This window comes from Pongo abelii, chromosome 8 (genome assembly GCF_028885655.2).
Source record: "Pongo abelii isolate AG06213 chromosome 8, NHGRI_mPonAbe1-v2.0_pri, whole genome shotgun sequence".
Lineage (NCBI taxonomy): Eukaryota > Metazoa > Chordata > Mammalia > Primates > Hominidae > Pongo > Pongo abelii.
Window position 1 is genome coordinate 88706967 of NC_071993.2, and position 13067 is coordinate 88720033.

At 34.7% G+C, this 13067-nt stretch overlaps 1 long non-coding RNA gene and 1 pseudogene across 1 annotated transcript in view; both read left to right on the forward strand.

Moving 5' to 3' along the window:
• Window positions 1–10079, forward strand: part of LOC134762012 (uncharacterized) — a 110374-nt gene extending 100295 nt beyond the window's left edge. Inside the window, exons 2-3 of the long non-coding RNA XR_010141449.1 lie at window positions 2005–2078; window positions 8526–10079. This is a non-coding gene — a long non-coding RNA (uncharacterized LOC134762012). The remainder of the gene's footprint in view (window positions 1–2004; window positions 2079–8525) is intronic.
• LOC100432922 (glyceraldehyde-3-phosphate dehydrogenase-like) lies at window positions 4773–6052 on the forward strand (annotated as a pseudogene).
• Window positions 10080–13067: the final 2988 nt, after the last annotated feature.

Genomic DNA, 13067 nt, shown 5'->3' on the forward strand with positions numbered 1-13067 from the left:
AAACTGAGAGCTCGAGTTTACAGTCTCTAAATTCCACATGCAACTACAACAATATATGCAAGGCAACAATTATGTGGTCTGCTTATCACTCCTTTTCTCAGAACAACAGCCCCCTTTATAAAACTTGCTCTACTCCAAACAGTTTTGCCCCAAAGAGAACTTTTTCATCCTTTCATTATCCAACCAAACCCTAGCCATGATTAATGTGAAAAAAATAAAACCAACACAAATAGGGAAAAACATATAAGATGAACCAATCCTTGTGTGAGATCCAATGTACTTTTGGTTCAGCTTCCTTTCTTCATTTTTGTTCATTTGTTCAATTTCTTGGATTTTTTTTTTTTAGCCAAAACTCATCCCCTTTCCTTCAAAAACCTAATCCCTTTCCATCAAACTTTAGCCCTAGTTAGATTAGGATCTCTTACACATTTAACTGAAAAAGTTCTAAATAATAAGATACATTTAGATTCTTTGATAGCGAGGCAGAAAATATATAGCACTAATTGTATATTTGCTTGAGTTTTTAAACACAACTACATGTCCTGCTCATCTTATGAGAATAGATGCTCATAAAAGCAAGTTATCCAGCTGGTGAGCCAATGGCTAAGTCTTGGATAGTTTTCTGAATGTCAGTACAAGATGATACATCTTTTCAGTTAAATTTAATTTGCCTTCACAATAAAAATTGAAAACCATTGAAATTTTCTGCATTTGCTCAGTATGTTGTTTCTGATTAATTTTATTGATGGTTTAACTTGGCATTCAAATTTCTAATCAAATGGATTTTCAAAGTCCTGTTAATTAAAATAACAGCATTTACAATGTAGCATGGAAATATAGATGCAAAAAAATACATTTGAGTGTCTTATTGTTAATAGAAGGCCACATATATATTTTAATATCTCTACTGTAATCCTCATTAAGATTACTGTCAGCAAGCTACAGTTCATCATATCAAATGGAAATATAATGCACAGTGATTTCTGTTTCTAATTCTACACTGTTCTTTATGGCCTTATCATTTCTATTTTATTGCAGTTGTTAAGCAGGACAAGAATATGGTATGCAAGCTAGTGTTTTGCTAAGCCATTCCACAGTGCACACTTAGTTGCAATAATAATTCATTTTATATGGTCTTAGTATGTATTATGAAGCTATTTCCCAGAATGAAAATGTTGTTGATATATAAAACAAAATTATGCTTTAGTTTAAATTGTATGCAACAAGAAATAATGGATGAAGTCTGATTTGATTAGCAACCATATCATTTACATATGTATCTTAAGGGAAGTTAGTTTTAAAATTGCATATTTATAATGTGGTTTCCTAAGAAATTTGATAACTGAGATATAAAGAAGTTAAGACATGATACTCTTTTTGTTTCTAAAAATCTTTTTAGAATTTCAGGAGACAAATTATTTAGGGTTATAGTATTAAACTGATAGATTTATAATAATAGCCACTTATATTTTTAACTTATTAACTATTAATAATTATTCAATATTTTATTAATTAAATGAATGGATTTCTACCTGCGAGAAATAAGTTTCAACTGTTTGAGAATAAGTTTTTCAGCTTCAGATAATATAACATGATTTAAAAAATACATATAGAATTAAGAATACATTCTTCAAAGGTTAACTTACACACAATATAATTTCAAAATGCTTTGCTTTGGAGCAAAACAGAAGTCAATATATAAAAAGACATACCGTTGATGCTAATATTTTAGACTCAGTTTTGTCATTCACCCTTTTTGAACCTCAGCATTCTGTTCTACATGACAGCATTAGCTTAAATCTACTCTGATTCTTTTTTTCCTCTTAACCTTTTGTAAAACTAATACGTATACTCTCAGAAGAAGCAATTGAATCTACTAGAATGTTTTGGATTTGGACAGCTTTGATAATTCAGATGATGCAATAATATTTAATATTTGGAATAATCAGAGTTTGGAGTGAGAAAGTACCTTCACATCTCTTCAGTCCAGTTTCTTTACCCCAGATGAAACATCGTTTCTCAGGAAGTTCACCAGAAGCTATCAAAAGGTTGTCTCCACACCTGGATTTAAAGCATTGGTAAGTTTGTATGCTTTTTTCTCACAATTAATTTTTGTCTTTATTCTATTTCTGTATCTTCAGTAAAATTTAGTGGGCTAATAAGAAAAAATTCAAGATTTAAAATATGTATGCTTATTAACAATATATAATTACTTATTTTATCCACACATTTAAATTCATAGATTGTTCTCTAATTCGTTATCTAAGAGGAAGCATGTGGGAGAGCAAAATGAAGTTGCCTTCATGTCATGCTGGCTTTTCCCAGCAAAATGTCTAAGTTCAAAAGGACCTCAAAAGGTGTGCAGAGTGATAAAATGAAGGGGATATAAGAGCACAATATCTTGAAAACACTTGAAGGGCAAAAAATGATCATGAAATTGAAAGGATATTAGTCTTGCTAGTTAAGAAGAGAAAAATAAGAGGAAATGTTCTAAAAGTCTTTAATATAAAGGTAGCATATGTTGTGCTTAGCATCACTGTGATGCGGTCAGAAGGGAAATTCCTATGTAACGCAATTGAACATGGAGGATTATAGGTAGTGTCAGAGAAAACTCCTCCTGTGCCCTAATCATGACACAGAACTAGCAGGTTATTTTCAAACTAGAAGTGGTTATGAGCACAGGAATAAGATAGAACAGGGATAATGGACATTCGAGCCACAACCTTTGTTGATCTGTGACTAAAGCTCAAATGTAGCCTTTCCTCATTAGTAATCTGATGAATTATCCTAGGATAATACAATAAAACAGGACAAGGAAGAATGAGAGCACTAACTTAGAACTTGAGTTAAATAAAATTTTACTTGTTAATGCTGCTGTTCTTGCTCAACTGAATCTGCGGACTAAGATTCATTCTCATTAAATTTGATTTAATGTTACATAAGAGAATGAAATGGATAATTGGGTAACTTTCCCTTATGTATCTGATAGAGAAGATTCAAGAATTTCCTGATGAGCTACAATTTAAAAACACAAAATATATGCAACTGTATGCATGAATCTCCAGAACATAATTCTGAACAAAAAATGCATTAAAAGTATATGTTTATACCCTATGATTTTATTTATATAAATGTAAACACAAGCCGTGGCCTTAAATGACAGGACTGTAGCTACTTTGGGTGTAGAGTAGTGTCTGGGAAGGGGCATGTCAGAGGCTTTTGGTTGTCTCACTAATATTGCTTTTATTCATCTGAATATTGATTATGTGTTTTTTGTAAAGAAAATTGTGATTAATTAATACAGTTGTGTAATAATCTGCATATATTTCTGCTTGCCACTTATGTTTTGATGAATATTTATGTAAAAAGTATTCTGTGTATTTCCAAGTATTGTTTACTCTAAGAATCCAAATGTGTTATAATTTCAGAAAATCTTTATATGTAAATCAGTACAGCAATAAATTAGAATAGAAATACCATAGAACTATAGTAGTTTAATCAAAACTCCAAATGAAAAGTAGAAAAAAACTATGTAAGATAGAAAACTTTACTAGAAACTAACATCAATATTTGTCCAAAATGTAACTTATTTTATTAAAAGGATAAATTTATATATATTTATTTATATAGGTGTAAAATACAATATATACACAGTATATAAATATTGTGTGAAATAATATATACACACATGCAGGTGAATTTCACTATTCAGAGTAGTTATGTTCTATAAATTCACTAAAAATACTGACTTAGAGAACACTAAGCCCCTATGGGAAATACAGGGTTAGTGTCCTGTGCACTCTGGCTACACATTTTCATCAACCAATCAACACATAACCTTGTTTTATGCGTGCTTCAGTCTAAAGACACCTTATTTAATAATAATTGTTAATTCATTAACACTGAACTCACAGCCAATAACACCATCATTTGTGCCTGAACAGATGTCATCTAATACACCTGATTTCTCCATATAGCGGATCACAGTCTTCTAGCACTCAGGAATACTAGAAAGCACTTCAGCACTAGGCTGAGGGGGAGAAGCATTTGAAAGGGTAAAGTCAGCAGTAAAAAGCAAATAGTGCAAAGAATATTACACAAAGAGAGCTCAGAAAGGTCACTGATTAGGATATGAGAATTGAAACAAGAAGACATCTTGTTCTACCTTAGGTGTTGTACATCAGGCAAATCAATTTTTTTGCTGCTCTGAGAATGTTCACAAATGATGGCAAAAACACCTCAAGTATTAACATGAGGATTGCAAATAAATTTTAGCTCATAGGAGAATTTACGAATATGGAATCTGTGAATAATGAGAATCGACTGCAGTTAGTTGAAGCAGTTGTGAAAAATTGAAGGCCAACACCACATCAGGTGTAAAAAATATCAAATTACCAAATGTTAAATGTTAAATTTTCCTCTAATATTTTAATGAATGTCAACATATAATCAACTAATTTGGAATTGCTGTGGGTGAGTTGCTAGAGAAACATGAATATTTGGAAATTTATTCAACTCAAAATTTTTTCCCAAGGCAGACAATTTAGGAGAGCAATTAAAATTATTTGCAAGAGTGAGAGTGGCAACCTGCACTTCAGTATACTGTACCAATGTGGTCATTTTTTTCCCCAGCTCATCACTGCCCCCTAGGTGAAATGAACTGTTAATAATTCAAGAAAGCTTTTAAAATCATTTAAGGCATTTTGGTTTGTACTTGTAATCATTAAGAACAATTTCAGGCTCTCTGCTCTTCTGGTTCGACAGACAGCTGCATCTTCTCATGCATCACCAGCCGCTTCCCTGAGACACCATGGTGAAGGTGAAGGCCAGAGTCAACGGATTTGACTATATTGGGCACCCGGTCACTAGGGCTGCTTTTAATTCTGGTAAAGTGGATATTGTCACCATCAATGACCCTTTCAGTGACCTCAACAACATAGTCTACATGATACAGTATGATTCCACCCATGGCAAATTCCATGGTACAGTCAAGGCTGAGAATGGAAAGCTTGTCATCAATGGAAATCCCATCATCATCTTCCAGGACCAAGATCCTACCAAAATCCAATGGGGTGATGTTGGCACTAAATATTTTGTGGAGTCCACCGGTGTCTTCACCACTGTGGAGAAGGCTGGGGCTCATTTGCAGAGGAAGCCAAAAAGGTCATCATCTCTGCCACCTCTAGTGATGACCCCGTGTTTGTGATGGGCATGAACTATGAGAAGTATGACAACAGCCTCAAGATCGTCAGCAGTGCCTCATGTACCACCAACTGCTTAGCACCCCTGGCCAAGGTCATCCATAACAACTTTGTCATTGTGGATGGACTCATGACCACAGTTCATGCAGTCACTGCCACCCAAAAGACTGTGGATGGCCGTTCCAGGAAACTGTGGCATGAAGGCCGCGGAGCTCTAAAGAACATCATCCCTGCATCTACTGGCACTGTCAAGAACATGGGCAAGGTCACCCTGAGCTGAACGGGAAACTCACTGGCATGGCCTTCTGTGTCTCTACCGCCAACCTGTCAGTCGTGAACCTGACCTGCTGTTGGAAAAAACTGCCAAATATGATGGCATCGAGAAGGTGGTGGGGCAGGCATCGGGGGGCCCGCTCAAGGGCATCCTGGGCTACACTGAGCACCAGGTTGTCTCCTCCGAATTCAACAGCAACACCCACTCTTCCGCTTTCAATGCTGGAGCTGACATTGCCCTCAACAACCACTTTGTCAAGCTTATTTTCTGGTATGACAATGAATTTGGCAACAGCAACAGGGTGATAGACCTCATGGCCCACTTGACCTCCAAAGAGTAAGACCCCCAGACCACCAGCCCCAGGGAGAGCACGAGTTACAAAAAGAGGCCTTCAGCTGCTGGAGAGTCCCTGCCACATTCAGTCCCCCACCACACTGAGAATCTCCCCTCCTCACAGTTTCCATGCAGACACCTTGAAGAGGGAGGGGCCTAGGAAGCCTCACCTTGTCATGTACCATCAATAAAGTCCCCTGTGCTTAGCCAAACAAACAAACAAACAAACAGACATAGAGAACAATTTCAGCTGCAAATAAAAGAAAATAGAGAACAAAATTTCCTCATATTATTTAGATGTTGGGAGGTAGGTCCTTACCATTATAAGTTATTTCTGATTTTAAAATATCATCAAAACCTCAGGTGTATATTTTATATGTTGCCATTTTCTGTATGCCAGAGTTACCATAATAGTTCTAGGAGTTTCAGACATATCGAGGCATCAATTCAATTTTTTAAAAATCTCCAAAGGAAGAAGAAATGTTGTGTTTATATAGTCTTATCTGAACCCTGTAAACAACTTCTTCTAATGTGTGTTTGTTCGTAATGGTGCCACATGCTCATGGCTAAACAGGCACAGGCAAAGAGAATAGCATACTTATGGAGTTGTGGGCTTCTTCTGTGAAACACACAACAGACTGAAGAAGAATGCAAATCTGAATGAATTTTGAAATTCTGTAAGGACATAGGATGGGAAAGTGGATGCTTAGTAAGCAATAAATAACGTACACTACAGAATCATAACTAACACTTCATTAAATGACACTATTGGCTAAGGAAGATGAAATGTTACAATTTAAAATATAATGATTTTGAAATATTTAAGTTATTTTTACCAGCTGTGTTTATTTTTCAGTGTTTTTCTTTTGTTTTATTCAAGTGAAAGTTTTTGTTATATTAACATGAAAGTTGTATTTGAAAAAGTTTTCTGTACTACTCTTTTAACATCAACTTTATTTAGAACTCAGTGCCTTAGGGGACATTTGTTTTTAAAGAGGAGAAGCCCATTCAACTAAGCTTAGGTTAAAAATGGACTTCTGTATGATTTTTATATTCATATGAAGGATTTTTATTAGGCAATATAGTCTCAAAGATGCTGCATGTATTATTTGGAAGGGGAACAGGTTGAGGAATTAGTTCTGAAAATCATTTTGTGATTAAATACGTCACTAAAGAAAATAACAAAATACAAGGTACCATCATAAAATAAAGAATGCCCAAAAATTATAATAATAAAATTATCAGAATATGAACAGGGCTAGAAAAGAAAAGACTTACTAGAACAAAATAGAAAGCAGAACCAACCTATACATGTGTGTATAAATTTCGTCATTTGTATGGTAGTATTTCAAATTTGTGGAATCTAGATCAGTTAATTTGAATAAAAAATACTGGCTGAATTCCAGCTGGAAATCCTGGACTGTCCACTTAATATTTTCATTCTAATAGGCATCTTAACATCACAAGTTCAAAACAGAGTTCACGATTTCTTTCAATCTATCCTTTCCCATTTTAATATATAACAAAACTCTCTACTTGATTATTCAAAATAAAAATCTTAGGGTCTTCCTAGATTTTTATCTTTTCCGCATTTCAAACATTAGGTAAACCAATTACATTGAAAGAGATAACTGTTGTCATTTAAAAATGAAGTATATCTATAAAATTGTATATGGTAGCCCCTGCTTAGCCATGGGGGACACATTTCAAGACTCCCCAGTGGCTGCCTGAAACCAAAAATACCAAATTTAATGTATACTACATATACTATGTTTCTTTGTATAATACATATCTGAAAAAGTTTAATTTGTAAATTAGGCACAGTAAGAAATTAACCATAACTAACGATAAGATAGAATAATTATAACAATATACAGTAATGAAAGCTACATGAATGTAGTCTCTTTCTCTCTCAAAATATTTTATTGTACTGTCTTCCTCATTCTTCTTCTCTTAATCTGTCAATCTGATCACCAAGAGGACTACTGAGTGACTTGTGGGCAGGTAGTATGGACAGCGTGGATATGCTGGGCAAAAGAATGATTCACTAAGTGACTAAGGGGTGAGAGCCAGACAGTGAGCTTTCTGATGAACAGCGTGCAATTTAAAACTTATGAACTTTTGGCCGGGTGCGGTGGGTCACGCCTGTAATCCCAGTACATTGGGATGCCAAGGTGGGTGGGTCACTTGAGGTCAGGAGTTCGAGACCAGCCTGGCTAATATGATGAAGCCCCGTCTCTATTAAAAATACAAAAATTATCCCGGCATGGTGGCTCACACCTGTAATCCCAGCTACTCTGGAAGCAAAGAATCGCTTGAACCCGGGAAGCGGAAGTTGCAGTGAGCCAAGATTGCACCACTGCACTCCAGCATGAGTGTCACAGCGAGACTCCGTCTCAAAATAAACAAATAAATAAATTAATAAATCATGAATGGTTTACTTCTGGGATTTTTCCATTTAATGTTACTAACCGTGGTTGACCAGGGGCAACAGAAGCCGTGGATAACGGGGGCTACTGTGCACAAAAATTACCATGATAGAGTTTTACGCAGTACAAACAAAAAACAAAATAGCACAATTCTATTTACATGTAGTTTGTGTAGAAAGTCTTAAAATAATTGTGACTAGAATTAAGTACAGTAGATTACTATTAGTAATTATTTCTGATGTGACAGATGTGTTGTTATACACTTAGTTTATCACTTTCTCTTCCTAGACACACAAGAAGATATTTCTCAGCCTTTCTTGCAGTTAATACTGAGTCCATGTACTTGGACCCTACACAAGATGTGGGATGAAAGCAGTGAAAGACATTTCCACTACTGGTCCTCTTAAAAATTCTAATACAAACTTCCAGTAACGACCTTGGAGACCCTATGTTCCAGATTGAGAAGTTAAAAGATAGACAAGGGCTACATAGCCTATATCAAGTTTTGGGTGAGTGAGAAATAAATATTGATTATGCTAAGACATTGATTAATATATCTTAGAAGTAGAATAATGAGAGCATTTGTTTCCTAAGGTATATATTATTAAATTCCATGTTGTAACAAACAAACCCGCAAACCACAGTGACTGTATTGTTCCACCATACAGTGTATTTTTTATTGTGGTTAACAAAAGAAAACATATAACATGAGATCTACCCATTTAACAAAATTTTAAGGTTACAGTACCATATTGTTAGCTATATGCACAGTTTTACAACATATCTCTAGAACTATTTTATCTTGCGTGACTGAAATTTTATAACCATTGAACAGCAAATCCCTATTTCCCTCTCCTCCCAGTCCCTGGCAACCACTGTTCTCATTTCTGCTTCTGTGAACTTGATTACTTTAGATGTCTCATAGAAAATTTAGTATATGCATATAACAGTATACTAGTCAGTCATAAAAGAAGGAAACCTGTCACATACAACAACACGCATGAATCTTGAGGATGCTATACTAAGTGAAATTAGCCAGTGCATTTTTTTTAAAACTTTCTGTTGGATCTCTGTAGATGAAAGCCCCAAAAAATACACCTAAAAGTTATTTGTTTCCATTTATATGTATATTCATCCTATATTTGTTATTTTATCTATTCTTTGGAACACTTATATTTTATTTTTCACTAAATTGTACAGATTCTGCCTCTAACATTACTTATCACTGTTGAATCTTTCCTCTGCATTTCAATCTCTACCATTTTTGTTGAGCCTCTAATCTTCTATTGTCTGAATTTGTGCAAAAGCCTTGTTCCCAGTTTATGTCTGTGCACATGCATCACCTATAATTGAGACCAGATTGATTACTATGGAAAGCAAATCAACTTACGTCACCTATTCGTTTAACGAGTTTATTTGACTCCCAAGTTTTCATAGTATATTTTTAAAATCTTCGTAATTTATTCTCAGTCTACTTTTGTGCCTTCATCTCAATACCAAGTTTAAATGTCACTGTTTCTTTGAAGTCTTTTCTCATTAACAAAAATAATGATTTTCTTTCTTTCTAACTGCATATAAACTATAGCTTTACCATAGAGTTTGTAATATTGTTATAATTATTTTTCTTGCTGCCAGTTTATTGAATGGAAACAATGAAAGTGTCTTATTTATCAGTTTACTAGTTACAGTGTAGGCAATGTAGCTTAAGCACCTTAGGTATTAAAAAGTGTGTGCTGTTTACCTATGTAACAAATCTGCACATCCTGCACATGTACCCTGGAACTTAAAATAAAAGTTGATGAAAAATAAAATAAAATATTCTTACGGCAAGCAAAAAAAAAATGTGTGTTAAACAAATTGTTGAATTCTTCATTCACTCTAGAAGTTCTCTTTTTATTTTGAAATAAATTCAAGGGTGTTCTAGTGTTTTACCACCAGCCCCATTATTAATAAATTTTGCATTGCAATGTGTCATATTAGTTATTTGTTTTGACTAACTGAATATGTTACAGGATTCTTATTCATTGAGTTAAATTTAATTTATAGTTTAACTGTGCCTATGACAATGTCTTATTAAAACATACATAATGTAAAAAAAAAACCTAGGTTTGTATTTTCTTGACCAAGAAAATCTAAAATGTGCATTTATAAGCATAATGTAGAACTATTTTTATTTGAAAAAATAAAATTGTATGTATCTTACAAGTAGTGAAACAAGGTTAATTCATTCTTATCTGCCATACTGTCCCCCTCACAATTTATTACTCATAAGCCGTTTACATCATTTGCTTCCCTGTAATTTCTCTACTTGACAACATATAATAATAACAACTATAATAAAATTATCTGTTTCCACACTAAAGTATATTAACTTCTGCCTTCCATGTTCTGTGGAATCTCATGCCAAAGGCCTTTTTGAGCAACTGGGTCTTGACTGCTGCAGCTTGATGATAGAATCAACACGATCTAATGAAGAATGACAGTTGGAAATCAGAGACAGTGTGCAATATAGAAACCATCTTTTTCTCAATGTCACCATGAATTATTTATGTAACTCAAAATATTTTATTTCAGGTTCAAAATAAATAAATCTGCTTTAAAACAAATTTAATAAGCTTATTGTATATTGTAGTTATCTGACACATTTGAGTATTTATTTACGTGTGTAATTATCACGAAAATCTGAGAGAGGATTTATTTTCTAGAAATTAAGCCCACTGCAATGAAATCTCCTTTTAGGTGTTCTAATACTTCTCCTTATAAACATCTTATTACCTTGTATTGATATGTTATATCAAATTTTGAAATGGGCATCATCGTCTAATTTTATTGGAGAACTAAATACTCTAGCCACTGAAAACAGTTTATGAGGGGATTTCTTTTAAAATTCTGTAAGGCTGATGCATCTAATTATCTCAGCTTCTTTCTTTTAAAAATGTATTTGACACAAAGAGAAAAAATGAATAAAAATGTATATGAAAGACAAAGACAGGTGTCATATTTTCTTTACTCAGAGAAAAACAACTTAAAATGCAAGGCAATATTAGTTAATTTAGAGAAAAGGAAGGATGAATTTAGTCAATAATTAGCTATTTTGCCTAATGTCTTTCTTATCATTGTTTAAGGCAATATTTACTTCTGCCTTTAGCAATCTTAGTTTCAGGAAAAAAGAGACATACCTTTACATTTATGAAAAATATAAATGCCAATCCATTTCAAGAAGCTAAATATATGATTATCCCTCACAGGTATACATTAAAAATTTGAAATTCTGACAATTAAAAATAAATATTAGCTACATGTCTTATGTTTTGTCGGTCTGAATATTTATGATATGATTTTTTTAATCCAATATGCTTGTAATAAAATTGTCCATTATGTGTAATTCGGGGAAGCTAAGACTTGCACTGTATTTTTCATTCTTGTTCTTTTTGGAAATGACTGGATAAAGCCTTCACATTACCCAAAGCTCTCTGGTTACACATAGCCCTGACAATGAGATGTCGACTTCCTCTGTCCTGTAATTCATCTGTTGTAGTCTCAGGCACAGTTTCCATCATGTTTTTGCTGCCTTCTTTGGGAGGCTTAATGCTGTTCCTGGAGTCAGTGGCTGATTGTTCTACCATGGCCTTAGCAATGGCATTGACTTTTCTTTGCTATTTTCTACAAGTATGGGGTGGGATAAATTGCAGTTACAAAAAGTAGTCATTGTTGGCCAGGTGCAGTGGCTCATGCCTGTAATCCCAGCACTTTGGGATGGCGAGGTAGGCGGATCACTTGAGGTCAGAAGTTCCAGAACAGTCTGGCCAACTTGGTGAAACCCCATCTCTGCTAAAAACGCACACACACAAAAAAAATACTCAAGCATGGTGGTGCATGCCTGTAATCCCAGCTACTTGGGAGGCTGAGGCAGGAGAATCCCTGGAACCGGGAGACCGAGGTTGCAGTGAGCTGAGATTGCACCATTGCACTCTAGTCTGGGCAACAGAACGAGACCCCATCTGAAACAAAAAAAAAAAAAAAGAAAAGAAAAATGTAGTCATTCTTGCAAACTATACACCAAATAAACGCTAAAAGCCTTTTCTCAGTCTTCCTGTGCTTAATACCATACCTCTACGTGTCAAGGAGCAACTCACTGACCTCAATCCCATCTGAACATCAATGATATCCAGGGAATTTCTTAATTCTCATCCCAGTCTCAACTGGGCATTTGGTCTAAAAATAAAGAGTTTTCTTTTCCTTCCCCAAGATTAGTGGGCATAACAAGATTGACCCATTAAAGCAGACTCTTCCAGAAGTAATGAACAGAATTCCTAAAGAAAAGCCAATGTTTTCACTTTTAAAAGCTAATCTCTTTTTATTTACTAAAAATGAATTAGTTCTTTCTTTTGGCTTCAGAAGAATAATGCATATAACTCATGTTTACAAAATTGCTTATAGTAGTTATACTTTGGTAATTATTACAATGTAGAAGTAAACATAATGCTAAAGTTACAAAGGCTAGGCCGGGCATGGTGGCTCACACCTGTAATTCCAACACTTTGGGAGGCTGAGGCAGGCAGATCATTTGAGGTCAGAAGTTCAAGACCAGGCTGGCCAACATGGCGAAAATCCCATCTCTACTAAAAATACAAAAATTAGCCAGGCATGGTGGCGGGCACCTGTAGTCCCAGCTACTAGGGAGGCTGAGGCAGGAGAATTGCTTGAACCCGGAAGACGGAGGTTGCAGTGAGCTGAGATCGTGCCCTTTCTACTCCAGCCTGGATGACTGAGCGAGACTTTGTCACAACAACAACAACAACAATGTAACAAAGGCTAATCGCCAATTAA